Source organism: Pleurodeles waltl, chromosome 6 (assembly GCF_031143425.1).
Source record: "Pleurodeles waltl isolate 20211129_DDA chromosome 6, aPleWal1.hap1.20221129, whole genome shotgun sequence".
Lineage (NCBI taxonomy): Eukaryota > Metazoa > Chordata > Amphibia > Caudata > Salamandridae > Pleurodeles > Pleurodeles waltl.
Window position 1 is genome coordinate 1,134,780,726 of NC_090445.1, and position 20,379 is coordinate 1,134,801,104.

General features: G+C 48.2%; 1 protein-coding gene and 1 long non-coding RNA gene across 4 annotated transcripts in view; one reads left to right on the forward strand and one right to left on the reverse strand.

Annotated features, from left to right (window-relative positions):
* Nucleotides 1–20,379, reverse strand: part of LOC138300679 (transmembrane protein 150A-like) — a 645,891-nt gene that overhangs the window by 53,580 nt on the left and 571,932 nt on the right. The window lies entirely within an intron of this gene.
* The window catches only part of LOC138300677 (uncharacterized), a 59,097-nt gene that overhangs the window by 6,585 nt on the left and 32,133 nt on the right, over nucleotides 1–20,379 (forward strand). Inside the window, exons 2-3 of the long non-coding RNA XR_011204982.1 lie at nucleotides 11,758–11,827; nucleotides 12,861–13,041. This is a non-coding gene — a long non-coding RNA (uncharacterized lncRNA). The remainder of the gene's footprint in view (nucleotides 1–11,757; nucleotides 11,828–12,860; nucleotides 13,042–20,379) is intronic.

Genomic DNA, 20,379 nt, shown 5'->3' on the forward strand with positions numbered 1-20,379 from the left:
CGCCGCGACCTCCTGCACGCTCCCGCCCCCCAGCTCCCATTCGCCCCCAGCTGACCCCTCCCCCACCCTCCTACCTCATATGGCGGCCGCTGGCGCGCCAGAGGCAAGCCCGTCTGCGCCCGTCTGCGCCCGTCCGCGCCTGGCCCGCGCCCAGCGCCACGACCACTGGTCCCCACCTCTCCCAAGCCCCGCTGATCCGCTACGATCCCACCACCCTCCATGCCCTCAACCCAGGACGCTCCAACACCTGCTTCCAAGCTCACCTCAAACGCACCCATGGACCCTTCGCCTGCAACTCCTGCAAACGCATCTTCCACCACGCAACAACTACGACCACAAGCCCACGCGCCATCAACCACCTCAAGTGCATCCTAGTCAACGCTCGCTCCGTTCACAAACACGCCGTTGAACTCTGGGACCTCCTAGACTCCACAGCACCGGACGTCGCCTTCATCACGGAGACCTGGATGAACGCCTCCTCTGCTCCAGACATCGCCACCGCCATCCCCGAAGGCTACAAGATCTCCAGGAAAGACCGCACCAACCAAGTAGGAGGAGGTATCGCCATCGTCTTCAAAGACTCCATCAGCATCACCACCTCCACTGAAGACTCCCCTCTCGCCGCTGAACACCTGCATTTTCAGATTCGCACCGACCCGAGGACCACCCTCAGAGGATCCCTCGTCTACCGTCCTCCCGGACCTCGCGCCCCTTTCAGCGACACCATCGCCGACTTCATCTCCCCGCACGCCCTCGCCTCACCGGACTACATCCTCCTAGGCGACCTCAACTTCCATCTGGAACAAAACAACGACCCCAACACCACCATCCTGCTCGACAACCTCGCCAACCTCGGCCTCAAACAACTGGTGAACACTGCCACCCACATCGCCGGACACACACTCGACCCTATCTTCTCCGCCAGCAAACACGTCTTCTTCAGCCACGCCTCCATTGGACCGACCACAGCTGCGTCCACTTCACATTCCGACGCGAGACCCGCCACCTCCGCACTCAACCCATCCCTCGCCGACAGTGGAACAAGATCCCTGAAGAGCAACTCTTCTCCGCACTCGCCGCCAACCAACCCACCCTCACTACCGACCCCAACGACGCAGCCCTCAACCTCACAAACTTGATCTCCAACTGCGCAGACAACCTTGCTCCCCTCAAACGCTCGCAGTGACAGAACAACACCAAGAAACCCCTCTGGTTCTCTGACACCCTCAAAGAATCAAAGAAAACTTGTCGCGCACTTGAGAAAGCCTGGCGCAAGGACCGCACCGCTGACCACATGACCGCCCTCAAGAACGCTACCCGCGAACACCACCACCTGATCCGCGCTGCCAAAAGGAATTTTTTCACCGACAGACTGGACAAAAACAGCCACAACAGCAGAGAACTCTTCAGCATCATCAAGGAGTTCTCCAATCCCAGCGCCGCCGTCACGCCCTCACAGGATCTATGCGAATCCCTCGCCACTTTCTTCCATCGCAAGATCAGCGACCTCCACGACAGCTTCGGACACCAGACCCAACCAAACACCACAGAACCCACATCCCCGACCATCACCCTCAACAACTGGACCCACATCAGCACGGAAGAAACCAAATCCATCATGAACTCTATCCACTTCGGCGCCCCTTCGGACCCCTGCCCGCACTTCATCTTTAACAAAGCCGACGACATCATCGCCCCGCACCTCCAGACCATCATCAACTCTTCTTTTTCTTCTGCTACCTTCCCCGAATGCTGGAAACACGCCGAAGTCAACGCCCTACTAAAGAAACCTACGGCTGACCCGAGCGACCTGAAAAACTTCCGCCCCATCTCCCTTCTGCCTTTCCCAGACAAAGTAATAGAGAAGACCGTCAACAAACAGCTGACCACCTTCCTGGAAGACAACAACCTGCTCGACCCCTCACAGACCGGATTCCGAACCAACCACAGCACTGAAACCGTCCTCATCTCAGTCACAGACGACATCAGAACCCTGATGGACAACGGTGAAACAGTCGCCCTCATTCTTCTCGACCTCTCGGCTGCCTTTGACACCGTCTGTCACCGCACCCTAATCACCCGCCTCTGCTCCACCGGGATCCAAGACCAGGCCCTGGACTGGATCGCCTCCTTCCTCGCAAACCGCTCCCAAAGAGTCTACCTCCCTCTGTTTCGCTCAGAACCCACTGAGATCATCTGCGGCGTACCTCAAGGCTCATCACTCAGCCCGACACTCTTCAATGTCTACATGAGCCCCCTCGCCAACATCGTACGCAAGCACGACATCATCATCACCTCCTACGCCGACGACACCCAACTTATACTTTCCCTCACCAAGGACCCTGCCAGCGCCAAGACCAACCTACAAGAGGGTATGAAGGACGTCGCAGATTGGATGAGGCTCAGCCGCCTAAAGCTGAACTCTGAAAAAACTGAAGTCCTCATCCTCGGCAACACCCCGTCCGCCTGGGACGACTCCTGGTGGCCCACGGCCCTCGGCACCGCACCGACCCCCGCAGACCACGCCCGCAACCTCGGCTTCATCTTGGACCCTCTTCTCACCATGACCAAGCAAGTCAACGCCGTGTCCTCCGCCTGCTTCCTCACCCTCCGCATGCTCCGCAAGATCTTCCGCTGGATCCCCGCCGACACCAGAAAAACCGTGACCCACGCCCTCGTCACGAGCCGCCTGGACTACGGCAACACCCTCTATGCCGGGACCACAGCCAAACTCCAAAATCGCCTACAACGCATTCAAAACGCCTCGGCCCGCCTCATCCTCGACGTACCCCGCAGCAGCCACATCTCCGCACACCTGAGACACCTGCATTGGCTTCCAGTCAGCAAAAGGATCACCTTCCGACTTCTCACCCACGCACACAAAGCCCTCCACGACAAGGGACCGGAATACCTCAACAGACGCCTCAACTTCTACGTCCCCACCCGCCCCCTCCGCTCCTCTGGCCTCGCACTCGCCGCCGTCCTACGCATCCGACGCTCCACGGCGGGTGGGAGATCTTTCTCCTTCCTGGCGGCCAAGACCTGGAACTCCCTCCCCACCAGCCTCAGGACCACCCTGGAACACTCTGCTTTCCGGAGACTCCTAAATACCTGGCTGTTCGAGCAGCGATAACCACCCCCTTTGTCCCTAGCGCCTTGAGACCCGCACGGGTGAGTAGAGCGCTTTATAAATGCTAATGATTTGATTTGATTTGATTCCAGTTGCAGCTTTCAGAGCATAATTCTAAAATGGTTTGTGAATTCCTTTCATGCACTTGCGAAGATACAAACGTATATTTTTCACCAGCAAAAACAAACACAGGTAAAGCCAACGGGTATGGCATTTGCAAGCTTGTGAAATGGTTGTGTATTTTTAATGCAAGTATAAGCCACAAAATGAAAATAAAAGGAAAACTATACAATCACTTAAATGTGGCTCTGTATGCTTGCAATAAAAATCTTAAAATTAAAAAAAAAAAAATCTGTGAAGGGGGCTAGAATAAATCACCACCTAACAACGCACTCAAATTGCAGACAGCTACAATTTGAAAATGATACTTGTACACTTTATAACAGCAACTGTGAAAAGGAGAGAGAAAATATAGCACCAAATATCTAGGCACCCAAAGTGCTAGCAAAAAACACATAGCTGACTTTTAAAGTAAATATAAATAACGTGAGCGGTGCAGCATGAATGGTTTCTCTCTGGTGAGCTCCAGCCAGAGATGCTCTTTCAGGTGGTTGACCAGCAATATGTTAGCCCCTGACTCAAGGATTGCGCTGGTGAGCAGGAGTGTAGAGAGCGCCAATCTCCTTTTTGGTAGCAGAAGCAGCCCGCTGCACACAAACTGGTGCTCCATTCTGTGGAAGCGAGCTCTACGCAAGTCAACCATTTTGACGCTTGTGCTTTGCTCGTAGATTGACAGCAAGGCTGGCCTCCAGTGGGAGCTCAACCTGACACGAGATACTGGAACGGAACCTGGAGTATTGAGCCAGCACGAGCATCCAAAGGAGCACAGAAGGGGAAAGAATAAGCTTCCAAAAGTCAATCATTTACAATACAAGCGGCCTTTGTAGTTAATGAGGAAAGAGGACTTGGAAAGGGCTTTATAACAGACAGACCCGAGATAATGTGTGCTTGGCAGTCAATACTGCCAACGAGGTAGAGAAGACCAAAACCAAGATGATTCTTCTCTTGCGTGGCGCTGAGGAGGCTTTTGATAGAGTAGGCAATATCTGTGAGCTGTCCAATTCGAAAACTGGCCTGGTCCCTACATGACAACATACGCGTTGGCCAACTAAGCTGCCCCGGTAATGCGAATCAAATTCAATTGTGCCCTTCCTGTCTTGATCCCTCCTTGTAGGGGGTACTAGACTTGGGTGACCATTGGTCCCACTGATATTTGACTAACGATTGAGCCCCTGGCCTACCGCTTAGGAACTAACCCTGATGTCCATGGGATCGAGGTGGACGGGGAACAGTATATGTAAACGGGCCCTATTTGCTGTTGATGCATTATGCTTCCTGAGGCATACTGACACTTTCCTCCCATGCATAATGGACAAACTGAAGCAATTTGAAGCCCCTTTGGGGTTTCAGGTCAGCTATGCAAAGTCTATGGGCACAGGGGTGGCGGATCTTCCTAATAGCTCACAAAGGTTACTTTCCACGTCGGGCTTGGCATGTGATGGCACATCCACTCTGCATCTGGGGTCATTCTTACCAGCTCTATTAGCAATCTCTATGAATGCAATGTGCTGTCAGTACATACTGTGGATAAAACACAGAGACCGCTTCCCGCCTTTTCAGGCGCCCATCTGTGCTAAATCTACGCTCTAGAGATATTGGAATAAGATTAATAAACATCATGAGGCGACCACATACCCCTCTCATTGTGAACAACCCAGAGTTCAAATTAGGTACAACAAATAAACATCTTGAAACTTGAAGGGGGGCACCCCCATTCTTAGGTGACTTTTACTGTAATGGGAACACCATGGATAAATGCAAATGCAAACAGCTATTCCAACTGTCTAGTGCTGATGAGTTTCGGCTCAACCAACTCCTCCACTGAGCGAGCACAAAGGCTATGAAGGAGCCAGACATAAGAGCTAAAACACTTTTAAAACAGCTTTTCACCCAGGGGGCCACAACGAAAGGTATCGCCCCCTCTTTATACTACCTTCCGCAGGCTCATACATACACAATGACACAACTACAAACTGAAATTGTTGCACGACTTGGCAAAGTAATCGCTGACGACACCCAGGTACAAATTTGGTCATGCGCTGCCAAAACTTCGATCTGCCTGCAACACAAGTCCAGCTCATACGAGATTCTCACGTGAGGGTATTTCACACCAGTGAGATTACACGCTATGTTTGGAACATCAGATCTCTCCTGGAAAGGCTGTGAGGCCCAAGGCACTATTTTAACATGTGATGGCAAAGTACACATGTAAAGCAATTCTGAGTTTGAGGTCCTTCAGACGGATTTGCTCAATGGACTTGCCACTTGATCCGCTGGTGCTGCGGGGCACGGCTGCAGAGGCTTTGATACATCCGCATACTACGCCTACACGCAAGTTGCTGACTTCTTTACTCTTAGCAGCTAGACTCCTGATCGCCCACACTTGTAAGTATCTGCTTCTCTCCGAGCCTTACAATGTGGTGGTCTAAAGGCTGGCATATCTACGACTTGGAGCTACTGACTGCTAGAATCTCTGACAGAATGTACATGTTTGACAATTGAAAACCTATGTTAAGAGGGAGATGGAACAGACAAAGGATCGGATTACCCCAGTGTCTGCCATGCCTGACACTTTGCAGAGGTCTCGCCTGGGAGGATTCTCAATATCTGAAACTGACTCTAACTATAATAAAGCCCAGTGCAGGCGAACTTTCATCCGTGATTATCCTCGCTTTGATGGTCATTTAATTTTTCTATGTATTAATGTCTTTAGTGTGTTGCAATGTACCATGCCGGACTCTTACCTCTATGATATTGATGCTACATTTTTGCTCTGTAACCACCGCGGACAACGCAAAACCTCAAAGTGTTGTTTTTAGAAAAGAAAAAAAAAAGCTAAAGAACTGTTAGCACAAATGCTCAGGCCCTTAAACTCCAGGCATGTTTTGAAAGCGCATTTTACAATACAAAGCAAATGAAAATGATATGTTCTGTGCACAGCATAAAAGAGGAAGTGTTGGCCTATGGCCAGCTAATGAGAACTATCTTCGGGATACTGGAAATTTCACCTCAGACGATTTGTATGTCCTAAAAGTTAACAGAGAACCTACAAAGCGCTTCTGGGAATGGCTAGATGCCCAATTCAAAAGGAACTGGCACACTGGAGGACCTTAAGGACGGATGGTGAGGTATAGCAGGCAATAATGCCACAGGGGCTGGTCAGGCTACGCATTCTGATTCTGATACCTAGGACGACATGGCAGCAAAAAACAGCCTAGCTTCCCACGCCCCTGACAAAGCAAGAACTGCAGAGATGCCTGCTTGATATTCACCAGAAGATTACAAAACAACTGCCACCCTAAAAAAAGGACATAATGGCAACTCTAACTGATTTGATTAAGGATATTAATGCCACAGGAGAGTGGAGAGGCCATCAACAAGAATGACAGCCACTGGGAACCAAGACATGGATTCATCCCAGATGTCACAGTCTCATTAGGAAGAAGAGGTGAGAGACCAGTGGTACAAGTGCACCAGTTTAGAGAACAGGTCACGAAAAGACAAAATCAGAGTACAAAATGTACGTGAAGTAGAAGTGGGATCTGACATTATCCAGTACTAGGTGAGTTTTCAGAACAATACTGTACAAGGACTAGAATTCTGCAACACCAGTTAGTAGGGCTCACAGAAGAGTAACCATACAAGAAGCACCAGGAGGTCACGGAGATGCATTATATTTAACTTGTTATCATCGCAGCTTAGGGACAGAAAAAAAGCAGGTTGCTAGGAAGGCAAAAGCTACAGGCTGACCTTGCACCAGGACCCGTCACAGAGGATGTTGAACAAAAAACATTGTTGATAACCATCCATGCAGAACTACAAAGGAGACAACTGCAATACCAATGGGCATACCCATTTCCTCGAAGGTTTCAACTGGATTCCAAAGCTTGCGGTCTCTACATGTGAAAACGCTCAGGGGATCTTTGAGAACACTGAGGAGAGCACCCCAGCAGAGACTCAGGAATTGTAGGAATCAAAATGGAGAACTAAGGAGAAGTGGGAGAAGTTGCGGTCTACAAGGCAAAAGACATGTGACTGTGATAATAAAATTCAAAGGGGAGTGAACTGAACTTGAGAATCCAGCAATTCTGTTGTTAGACCTGGGCATGCTGCATCAGTTGCCACACTGTTCTTTCTTTCATTAAGGATGATCCATTAGGAGTAGTTAACTGGACGAGTTCTTGGGCTGTGAAGTACGGAGTTGTCAAACGGGGCAGTTGAGGGTTATGGTACACTTCATCACCACACTGGGGAAGTATCTATTTGCTCCCAGGAAGAGGGACCCGATCTGCTGATGTACAAGTAAGAGGTTCTAGTTGAGAATTTTGAAGGGGGTGGTAAAGGGGGGATTGGGGATGGATCTTCAGGGATCAGCATTACTGGCGATGGTTGATATAGTAACTCTGTGGACTGCATGGACACATGGGGTTATGGAGGCTGCAGATCGTACGCAAACTCATTTATGTTAACAGTATGGTAAAGCACATTCCATAAAACGTGAGGGAATTTAATTCACCAATGAAGAGACATAAGATATGAAGGTGAGTGAAAGAAGTGATACCTGACATGATATGCCTCCAAGAAATTTCTATGGTTAAGAAATACATTTCACTTTTGAAAAACAATGCATACCTACTTCAGTACTGTGCAACTGCTGTGACGAAGAGGGGAGAGCAACAACAGGATTCTGTAAAGACCTACAGATGAGGGTGGAAAACCTGATTTGCAACATAAGAGATTGTAGCTTTGTGTATTTGGAAGACTACAAAGAGGTGCAAATATAGCTACAGTCAATATCTATGCACAGAACACATGCCAGAAAGCTATCTACTCCTCTGTTTGAAAAATTGAAACATTGGGTCCGGGAGACCTCATTTGGGTGCGAAACTTTAATGTAATTTCGGATGCAGCTCAGAATATGCATCCAAAACACAGGTATTTATAAGGAGCTAAGTCTCAGAAACTGTGTCAGAGTTCAAGAATATGGTCTCTTAGATATTTGAAGGGAAACGCGGGAAGCCGTCAATTTATAGTCACAGTGGGTTCATCTCCATCAGCATCGGGCTGCTGGGGTCAGTTGAGGCCGGGAGCAAGCGTATAGGACCGATAAACCCTGTGTTCAATTATGCAGATGCCATTCTAATTTGACCCTGAGGGGCGCTTTGCTGTGTGAGCTCGAATGGGAAGCCATTTGTGACAGGTGCCGGGCCATGTAATAGGTTTTCAAGTGAGGCGTGCAAAGCCACCGAAGGTCATATCGGTATATAATTTGCTGGAAGACAGTCTCAGAGGTGTCGAGCCACACACTAATTTTCAGACAGCTGAATTAATCTGCAATATAATTTTGGCAGGAATACTGAGAGGCAGCAAGCCAAACAAGTAGTTAAATCTAGGGGTTATAATCATCTTGACAGTTTGGACTCTGCCCCAGAGAGATAATCGAAGGGCGGACTGTTTGACAAAGTTCACTTTTGAGGTTTCAAGAAGGGGTAGAATGTTATCCTTAACCATGGCTTCAAAGTCCTTGCTCACCAAGTCGCCCTGGTATTATAGGCCATTTGGTATCCACCTGGCCCAGAGGTGAGGTAGAGAAAACTTAGAGGTCCGCAGCATCAGTGTCAGCCTCAGCCCCAGTCTTACTCAAGTTGATCTTATAACTGGAAAAGTGGGCTAAGGAATCAACCAGATCCATGAGTGCTAGAATCGATACCCCAGGGTTACTTGGTGTTAGGAATATATAGTCTACGTAAAGCAGAAACTTCAGGCCCTAAGCCAGTGTCTGGACACCTGTTGTTGACACCGACTGGGCATGGCCATTGGTTCCAAGATGCGGGGGAAAGGAGCAGTGAAAGTTGACAACCCTGTCTCGAACCCTCTGTTGATAAAAATCAAGTAGGAGAGGATGCCCTTACAATAGATCATTGCTGTAGTGGGGTGATACAGCCAGCAAACTATTTGGATAAATTCCAGCCCATACCAAATCTGGACATACAGCCGAAAGATACGGCCATTTGACTTGATTGAACGCCTTCTCCACATCGAGGGAGAGTAGGAGTTTATCATCCGTATAATTTTAAGTAGACCATAAAACATGAGCTAGAGCCTGTAAGCAGTTGCGGGATGAACTGTATGGGGACAAAGCTAACCTGGTTGTGATGGATCAGTAGCGGGATAATGCAGCCCAGTTTGGTGGCCAGGATCTTAGCCATCATCTTCATATTCCAGTTCAGCAGCGAAATGAGACAGAAGTTGGTGCAGGACTGGTGGTCTTTGCCTGGTTTTGGGATAAGTGATACCTGTCATCTGCAGAATTCTGGTCATAGGAAGTCAATGATCTTGGCTTCCGAGAACATTGCTGTCAGGAGTGGGACAAAATTTGGTCCTGTGTAGATGTGAAAAATTCCAGCAGGAAGTCATCTTCCCCAGGTGTCTTTCCTGTGTTTAGAGGTTTGATGGCATCTGTGATTTCCTCAATGCTGATGTCTAGATCTAGCTATTCACAGGCATCCGCAGGCAAAGTGGGTAGACAGTGGTCTGACATGAACGTGTCTTTCTGCATAGTGTCCACCCGGTATTCTATTGTGTAAAGCGTCAAATCAAATGTCGAGAATTCTCTTGCAATATCTAGTTGGTGGGTAAGGATTTTCCAGGTGGTTGTACAGATGGCCCTAATTGATGATTGGACTGCCATCTGTTTTAGCTGCATTGCTAGCAGATGCCTCACCTTCTCACCCTGTTCGTAGGTCATCTGCCTGAGGTGAGAGAGCTCTTTTTTTGCCACCAGTGTATAGACACTGTTGAGTTTACATTTTAAATTCATCAGTGCTCTCAGTCGTCTAGAACATGGTGGGCTCAGGAGTAATCTTTGAGGGCTTTCACCACTAATTGCAGTGCATTCTTCTTCACAGTAGCAGCAGCTCTCGCAATGCTGGCATCTCTCATAAACATGCTGTGCAAGCAGGCTTTATGCACTGCCAATAGGAGTTGCATAGATTTGTGGTGGGCTCCGCCAGCTTCATATTTATCCAGGAGAGCCTTGAGTCAGACTTTCTCCTCCATAGATTTGAGGTGTGCCGTACTTAGCTGCCACATGCAGAATTTAAATAGGCTCAGTTACAAATCTAAGGTGGTTGTGATGGAAGCATGGTCAGACACTGTCTCTGTGACAATAGTACACAATCAAGTTAAAGGTAGAGTCGCAATCTTGTAAGGAAAATAATCTAGTCTGGATTCTGAGCTGTAGACATCAGAGAGGTATGTATACTCACGATCTGTGGGGCGTACTAAGCACCATGTATATCATGCAGGGAGTAATCATCTATTATGTTGCAGAGTAGTGCCTTTTTGTTGTTGTGTCTCGTATCAGGTCTTTCTGTTTTGTCTATAAAAAAAATATTAAAAAAAGGGGTCTTGAATCAGAGTCCAGTCTCTGCCAATATTGAGTTTATGGGAGCTGAATTTTACCAGCAGTCTGGGTAGTCTAGATAGTCAGGATAGTCTCGCACCCATGGGGCATAGACCAAGCCAACAATCAAGGTCTGGTCTGAGAATTTCACTCCAGTGAAGATGTAGCACCCCTGTCACCAGACTATGGGCTGCGAATGACGGAAGCACCGCCAACAGGCTGGCGGTGCTTCCCTGCCCATTCTGACCGCGGCGGTAAAGCCGCGGTCAGAAAACCAGGTCCGGCGGTTTCCCGCCGGATTTCCCCCGGCTGGGCGAATCCGCCATTGCGGCGCTGCAAGCAGCGCCGCCATGGGGATTCTGACCCCCTTACCGCCAGCCTGTTTCTGGCGGTTTACACCGCCAGGAAGAGGCTGGCGGTAACGGGTGTCTAGGGGCCCCTGGGGACCCCTGCACTGCCTATGCCACTGGCATGGGCAGTGCAGGGGCCCCCTAACAGGGCCCCAGCCTGCTTTTCACTGTCTGCATAGCAGACAGTGAAAAGCGCGACGAGTGCAACTGCACCCGTCGCACACCTGCAACACCGCCGGCTCCATTCGGAGCCGGCTTCAGTGTTGCAGGCCCCCTTCCCGCTGGGCCGGCGGGTGCCAACAATGTTAGCGCCCGCCGGCCCAGCGGGAAGGTTGGAATGGCTGCAGCGGTCTTTTGACCGCGGAGCGGCCAAATGGCGGTTTCCGCCAGGCGGGCGGCGACCGCCGCCCGCTGGGGTCAGAATGACCCCCGATGTTTGGTAGAAAAAAGGTTTTTCCAATCCAGTCGTTTTTAGGTTTAGCTGATTCTTCAGCCTTGAGGTGTGTTTCTTGCATGAGGACAATGTCGATCTTCTTGGAGCATAAGACAGATAGCGTTTTCTGACATCTGATGTAATGGGATGTGATAGGGTATGGCGTAGGGGTATGAAGTAGGTGATTTTGCTAGGGCTAAATAACTAGTAAACTTAGGATACTTTAGAATCAGATTTATTTTATTCTCAGTTTCTTCTTAGTTTTGAGATACTGTAAGTCGCTCTGAGGCTACAGTCCTTCGTTTTCTCTACTCTTTAGGTTTTCAGTAAGGTGGTGGTGATCCAGGCCTCCCTCAAAGGAAAGAAAAGTAGCAAGGACTCTTTGTCAGGTAAGCGAATAAAACTTTCCCTCAGATTTATTATTTCAGGGAGGGGGAGGGAAGGTCCCATGCATGTGAGAGATGGGGGGGGATAGTTTAAATCCAATTCTAAACACCCCGTGTGTAGTCTTTGTTTTCATGGTATATTTCCCTTATGCTTTATCTCCTTTATTTGGAGTTTATCTGTCTCTCCCCTCCCTCTTTTCCAATTCTCTTGGGTCACCAGTGCCAGCTCTGGCCACGTACCTTGGTAAGCCATGTCCCTCCTGAGACATGGCTGGAGAAATCGCAGTGGTTTGGGGCTTTGCTGCTCTTCCATCTTGAGTCTGCGGCATCCCAGGAATCCTTTGTCCCGTCCATCTCCACCCTTGCGTCTCCTCTCCCTCTGTCCTTCTGTACCTCTGTCTCCTTCGTCTCCACATCTTTTCTCGCCCGTCTTTGCTGCTGCGCTGTCTCATTCTTCTCTGCGTCCTCTTTCCCTTGTCTCTCCTCCCGTTCCGTCTCCTTCCTCTCCACGTCTTCCGTCCTTGCCGTCTTTTCTCCCTCCTGCTCTGTCCCGACGTCAGAGGTGCCTCTGGGTGAGCGCCACTCACCAGTGCCCCTGGGTCCTCCTCTGTTGGCCCCGGGACGCTTATGGGAGGAGCATCTTCCTCCCTTTCACGAGACATGAGAAACCAAAGGGTCATGTTCACAGTACGATGATACCAAGTTAAACTTTTGGAAGGTGGTGGGGACGGACCACTTCAAGTGGTTGCTGCTCAATGGTACGAGAGTGGGATGGAGCATCCTGATCTGGGACAGGGAAAAATATAAAGAAAAATAAATTCCAGGGGTCAATACGCAAAGGTAAGACTAGGTAACTTCAGTTAAGGTTAGTGTGGGACCTCAATTCATCTATAGCCTGCTGGCAGAATTCCTGCCTAAGGACCCTGTCTGAGTCTTGGTTCCTTTTAGTGGCCTCCTTTTGTGATACCTGGGGTGTCGATTTGTGGGGTGGTGTAGTGTCCATATTCTGATGCTGCCGTGCCTTTTTATTTTCCAGGCAGAGTTCCAGTTCAGCTGGTGCACAAAATTCCTTGATTGTGTCATTGACTATCGCCAGCATGGTTGTTGTTCCATGAGGCAGTAGCTGAGGTCTTGCCTTCTAAGCGATAGGCGTGGGCCAGGAACTTCTTCCATAGTGTGTGTGAAATCTGCAGAAAAATATTACAGCCATTATGCTGGTAAGGGCAATGCTTTCTGGCCTCCAAAATGATCACTCACTTGTTGATGGCGTAGGACCTAGGCAATAATTGGGTGGCCCCATGATGTGCAGATGTGGACCATATAGCGGTGCAATGTGCTGTTCAAATTCTAGGGGAAGTGAGAAGGTCAAGCCCAGTAGCTGTGGAAGAAAGTTTTGGAGAAATAGTAGAACATCTTGAGTGCCTTCCATCACTGGGACACCCAATATAAAAGGAGGTTGTTCCTGCAACAGGGGTCTTCTATTTCATTCAGGATATTCTACAGCTCAGTGCTCCATGTCATGGTTTCCATCACTCTCATCTTGAGATAGTTGATTCTTCGCCCCGTAAAGTCCATGCAGTGTCGTAGTTGAGTCATGTCCCCCTTCAGCAGTTTGAGTTGCGTATTCATTTGTGTAGTCCAGAGATTTACTGTGGCAATAGAGCCTTCTACAAGTTTCCGAGCAACAATAATGGAGTCCAAAGTGACTTCGGGACTAGGCATAGTGGAAACTGGGGGTGACACTTTGGAATGTTATGTGGCTTTAGCAAAGGTAAAATGTTGAGTCATCCTGCCCGTAGACATTGGTGGTGTTGGCAGGGAGAAGTGGTGAGCAAGAAGGCTGAAGAGCAGGGATCTGCAGCAATCATTCTGATAGTATGGTAGTAGGGCTGTGGATCTTTGTTTCCCACTGTAGTTGTGGGGAGAGGCAGTCTGAAGGAGATAGGTAATGATGGCCTGCTTCTAACCGCCTGGTTAGCGTAGAACTGCAGGGAATTCCTCAGTCCTTGACAATTGATTCTGTAGGCCCCAAGGTCCGTGGGCAGAGGTGAAGTAGACAGGCAGTACTGGCACCTGTCGGTCTTCGGGCATATTAGTTCACAGGGGACCAGAAGATTGCATCCTGGGCGGGGGGGGGGATTCTGGTAGTTGGGGTTATGGTGGGCCCTCCTCAGTTCTCGTCAGAGGTTCCTGTGATCTTCTGGCCTCCCGGATGGCTGTGCAGGGGGGGAAGATGCAGAACAAAGTGAGATTGCGCCTGAGAGGCGGCTTACCATTTGTGTCTGTCCAGCAGGACCAGCACCTCTTAGGACTAGCTAAATGGCTGGAGGGAGTTGTTCGATGTAATGGTGGTGTAGTTTAGGACTCAGGATCGTGCCCAATTGAGTCCTTATAGTGGTTTTCAGAGGTCTGCCCATTCCAAAATAATGGCTGGCTGTCCCAATCCCAGCAGAAGATCCTTCAGTGGTCAGAGGTCGCAATAGGTACGCCCTCATTCCTGTTGGAGGCTGCGCAGCTGAAGGTAGAAGCAGAGCAGTTAACAAACGCATCTGAGAGGCAGCTGTTCGGTCACGTCCATTCAGTAGCATCAGCACCTTTCGGGAATCTGCCCTCAGAAGTAGGAGATCTGTGCTATGTTCCAGTGGTGCCAAGAGGGGCACGGTAGTGTACCAGGTGGAATCCCAGTCTTAAGTATTGGTAAACATGCCTCACGGGTGCAAAGGCCTCTATGTTGTTCCAGGCAGGCCACATCACTCCATTTGCTCCGCGGATCAATTCCACCCAGTCAGAAGTGTGGTTCAGGAAGAGAGCAGGTCATGCTGGTCCCAGGGACATGTAGTTCAGGAAAAAAAATCCCACCCCCTCCACCCAATTGATTAAGATGGAAAGTGCCACACAGACTCGTGGGCCCAGGAACTGCACTAGGGAGGTGACATCACTGATCACGGTACAGCTCCTCCACCTCACATGCCATCCAGTGCCATCCTTTAAAGGAGATCCTGATGCGATAATAGAATACAGCATAGTAGCTAGCTTTAAATTTAATCTGGAAAAGATTGATTTGGTAAGTATGGGACTGCCACATTATATAACAGACCATCTTTCTACCATTTATCAATTCTGAATGGTCATAGTCAATATCAAATGTTGGGGCTTTGCATCACTTCTTTCGACTTAGGAACCTATACATTGTTAACCATCACAGACTTTTTATTATCCTTAAAATTATTCTGTCACTGGCAATTCCTTTTTATATCCTTTCTGGTAGAAGTAGCAACTGTGAAAATGAATGTGCTACCTATGCAGCCGTATTTACTTGAGACCCTCCCTGTGGCGATATCAAGGAAAGACATGAGCCTCTCCAAGTAGCAATGAATTCCTTCATCTGGGCGGAGATGACCACAAGTTGCTGGGAAAAATTAAAAGCAGGGAGAAGAGCGGGAGAATTAGGTTTACAAGAGATCAAGTGTTATTATCAAGCAACCCAACTCTTCCTCTTTAAATGGTTCTTATACGATAAGGAAAGGCAATGGATACATATAGAGTCGGCTATAATGTGCTGAGCCTTGTGGCATGGCTCCCCAGATCAGCTAGATCACTGCTACTTCTTGAAAATGCTACTTCTTGGAAATTCTGCTCCCCATGCTAGAAGTTCGGGATTTGGTGACTAAAAATCAGAACAGCACCTCCTTGCCATCTTCCTACACTCCAACGTTGCTCAACCTGGACTTTACACAAAGGAAGAGCATGGATCAAATTGCCAAGCATTCCAGAGGGGGCTGTAAGAATAAATGGGATATGTTCAAAGGGGCAGGGATTAAAGAATCTGACTCATGTAAAAAGGAGGATGGCTGAAATTGTGGGTGGATATTCTCTTCAGAGAAGGTTTTTGGAAAGGAAGTGACATTACTGGGCTCCCGCCAAAACAGTCTTTAAAAGAAGAAGCCAAACAACAGGAGTCATTTGTATCATCCACCTGCACAGGTAGTGACATCACTGGATTTCCCATCATCCAACTGCACAGGAAGTGACATCATGCCTCTCTCCTCTTATGACTTGCTTAATGGTTCACGTAATGGTTGCGCCAAAGGCAAGCCTGTCTGCGCCCATCCGTATCTGGACTGAGCACAGCACCAGGAACCCTGGTCCTTCCTACTCCCACTGCTACCATGCTGCAACCCTACACACCATGAACCCAGGCCCCTGCTCCACAAGCTGTTGCCTTGTTGCACCACACAACATCAAAGAAACATTCTCCTGCTCTTCCTGCAAGTTTTCATGAACTTACTAATACTCCTCTCATCACCCAGAAAGCAATCAACTTCCCACTCTCTGGCACTCACACAGTCCTGGAACCACTCACATAATACTCCACACTCACATGCATGCTCCTCAACACCGGCTAAACATGCCACAGAGATCTGGCACCTGCTGCACAATGCCCTTGACCTCCCTTTTTTTCATGAACACCTGGCCGAACCCTGCATCAGCACTGTCAAACTCATTCTCCCCCAATACCGGTTGCACGATTGCCAAGCAAACCAGCCCAGACAAGGAATTGCCACCATCAGCTGCACCACATCCACAGATGTGTCATCCTCCAGCAAGGAACACCTGTCGTTCAAGCTTCACGTCACAACTATCTTCATTGTAAGTGGCACTCTCACCTACAGGCCACTGGGGCGGAGTATTAACTTTACCAACACCATCACAGACTTTGCTGCACAACTCTCCCTCGATGCTAATAATTACATCCTACTCAGAGACCTGACCGCCCACCTGAAGGACCATGCTGACTCCAACTCCACTCATAGAAGACCCTGAAATCTTGGGCATCCCCCAACAAGTAATGGGACCTACCCATGTTTCTGGACACATCCTGGACCCTGTTTCACAAAGTTCTGCAACAACCCAGTCAAAAAACCCACACCAGTTCCCTAGACAGACCACGTCCTTGTCAATTTCAACATCCCATCCAGGTCCAACACACACGTACCACTGCCTGACCAGCACACCCGAAAACGGAACAGAATCAGTTTCAGTCTCAGAATAGAAAATCTGGGCCACAATCTCACTTAAAGTCCCAGTTCTGGGCCAGCGGACTGATTTTTTTTTGTAGGATTGTTGGCCTGATACAATGCATGGACAAGATATGCAATGCAAAGGGCCCTGAAGGAAAATGCCCCAGTGCCCAAAAAGCCACTGGACAGTATGTGGGTCGTGGGTAATGAAATATCAGATGAGAAAATAGTAGTATTGTAAGTATTAATATCAGTGTGTCAATGTAGTAGTACTACTTGACTTTGAGGCACTGAATCACTGACCTTAATTTAGGGGGAAAAAACTTTTCAGCCTTAATAAAGCACTTTTTTCTCCAAATGGGACAACCGGCTGTCCACGAGTTACAGCGCCCAGCCTTCTTTTCTTCTAAGTGAGCAGGACCTTCGGGGATGTGGCAGCTTCTGCAAATTTTGCACCCTATTAGAAGTTTTAACTGACATCACAACCCGCCGATTTTAGCATATTCAGAGAGCTGTGATGCCAACTACAGAGGATAACACAATTAAACCATGGTAAAAAAAGCAGATCCTCAGAACTGTGCCTTAGTTTAAGATGGTTTCAGTTTATTTGATGAGATAAACCGGAAAATGAAGCGTGAGATTGCGAAGAAGTCAGCCAAAGTAAATACAGCTATTGGCATAAATCTGATGGTTGCGTAATTTGGATTTTAGATACTCGGTCAACTTTACCAGCCCCCTAACTTTTGACAGAAGTGTTCTGTACGTTCTCACTTTTCTTAGAACAGTGGTCATAGGCTGAATAGGGGAGGTCAGAATAGATACGGGGAATCATTTAACACATATGATTATCGATTTGTTAATAGAAAATAAAGTGAAAATAACCAACACATCAACATATTAACAAATCTTAGGTCTGTACCAGTTGTGCAAGAGGGTCCCAAAGAAAAATTCGGCTAGACTCCTATTGAGGCTAGCAACCAACTCTTTGGGCATGTGGCTCGGTAGCCATATTCTGACTTTAACCACCTGCTAGGAGGAGAGAACAGTTTGGCACTGAGCCAAAGCCAGAGAAGTTGGATCACCAAGAACGGCTGTGCAGGTGGCTGGTGCCAGGCTGCGAGAGACCTTCTAGTATTTGAGGTAAAAGGTTGGGGTAAGTGCTGATGGAGGGTTTAAGGAGCGCTGTTAAGTAGAACTGGTGCTGAATCAACAGGCGGTCACGCTTTTACGACCTTTTTTGCTTTACAAATAGTTTTAGCCATGCACCCCAGCATTCCCTATGCTGTGTCACATGGCTAAGGAAGTACAAAACAAAATAAGAATCTTTTGACGTAGCCGTCCACATCATTCTGTAGGTGCTGGCACCACGCAAGCATGGGCCTACAAATGATGTGATCGTTTTTTTTCTTTTTAGTCTTACAAATCCCAGTTGATCAGTAAATAAAACGGAAAAAAACATGCTTGGCTTTTTTTAAGCGGATTGGGGGAAGCAACATGAGGAGGTGAATGCAACAGGGCGTCAGAAGCACTGTGGCTGGGAGAAGCAGCACGTGGCGCCCGTGTGGGGGAAGCAACTCCTGCAAAAGTCAGCAATGTGGAGGTGGGTGAAGAAAGCAAAGAGGCAAGAAGGCAACGCAGGGGAAGTGGGGGTGAAGCACGATGGCGAGAGAGGAACACAGAGTGCTGTGGAGGCAAGACGAGTACACGAGGGAGAAGTACTCTTGTTGAGTGCTTACACAAAAAGAAAACAGTGGTACCCGAAAAAGAGAACAGTGGAAGGAAGATCAGTGTAATGCGTCCATGCTTCAGGGGAGGTTCAAATACCAGAAGAGAAAGGAAAGCTCACACAGTTGATGAATAAGAAGCAAGAAAATTGGTGACAATTGAGACAATCAATGGTAAGCAAAGGGTGGGCTCAGAATGCAACTTAAGCTAACAAAACGCCTCGCAACAGACAACGCAGGTATAAAAAGGGGATATGGGGCCTGCTGCTATTTGATAAACTGATTTGTAGAATCCAATAGTTTTCCCTGATATAATGCCAGGCAAGTTTACATCGCACGATAGTTGGAATGGCAGGCATGGAGTGCACATTGTGTCGCAACCACACAGTGTCTTCCACCTACTTACAGACTCTACCGCTGAGTGGTACCAGGCTGCAGCACTGGCTAAATTCTGCACATCAGCTGATGATGCAAGATTGTTAAAACTGAGATAACATTCGCAGATGCTGGTACTTGTACAGTGGTCTCGGGCATGGTGTCACTACTGGAATTGGAAGGCACTGCAACACCAATGACAGAAGTAGGGGGACCAACACCAGGAAAGGAAGCTCAAAAAGTACAAAGGCTTGAGCAATAACTTCAGCGGTGCATTGAACTGTTGATAGGTTTGCATAGCCTGTGCTGTGGAGGAAGAAAACATGGCAGCTTGGATTCAGCCCAGAAACCTCTGGGCCTGCATCTCTAAGTCCAAGCAGCATCGTAGGTAGTAGTGACATGTTGGGTGCATTCAAGGAGATAGTGTTTGGAGAATCATGGGTGAATGATAATGCACAACATTTTTCAGTTGCAAAGTCATCTGTGAAACTCTAGAAAAATGTAAACTGTTCCCTTACAAACCAAATACCAGGTTTTCGTGACAAATTCATTGGATGCATACTTACAAGCTGCTATATAGCTGTGGCTTGGGTTATTTGTTTAATATTTGCCTGGTGGTGGGCATTTATTTTCGTGAACTATTTGTAATTAATGACTACGGCATGAGCTGCAATTGATTTGTATAGCAAGAAGCTTACAGGACTTTTGGGGTTCTATTATTTTAGTTAGCCGAATAGTTCGGCTTGTGAAGAGTGACACTGCTTGTAACTCAGTTTTCATTTAAGTGACATGTTTTATTACTCTAAATTTGGTGTATGATGTTCACGGTTGACACAATTGTTAATGAAGAGAGAAGTTTATCGCTTTCACAATTGTGAGGCATATATATTGGGCAGTGGCGTAACAAAACTTAAGGAAGTCCCCCTGCCAAGTACCTGTAGGGGGGGTCCCTCCTTCTCTGGAGAGTGTCAGGGGCCTGCTGCCCGCAAACAGTGTATGGCGCTGAGGAGGTCCCCTGGTGCTCGGGGTGCTCCCGCACTGCAGGGGTAATTGTTACACCACTGATACTGGAATGCATTAGGCGGTGAGAGTGTGCTTGTGCATATGTATGTTTTGTCAATTGGTCTAGGAGGCTTGTCTAGGAGTCTGCTGTTTCATTGAGTATGTGCAAACCAGTTTTTATTGTTTTATAGCATGGTTGACATTTTTAGGTCTAGCCTACTAGACCGTGCATGCGCAGTCTGTTGCAAGACATATTGTGGTTTATCAAGGACATAGGGGGTTTGGAACCCTCCTTTTGGTTACCATTTGTTGGGTTTCCTATCAATCTCATTTGCCTACTTATTTTTGCCTTAGCTAGTCAGTCTTCTGTTTGACCCTCCCATGAATCTTTTCCTCTCTATCATCACATTTGAATGGCTGGAATATCTGCTTT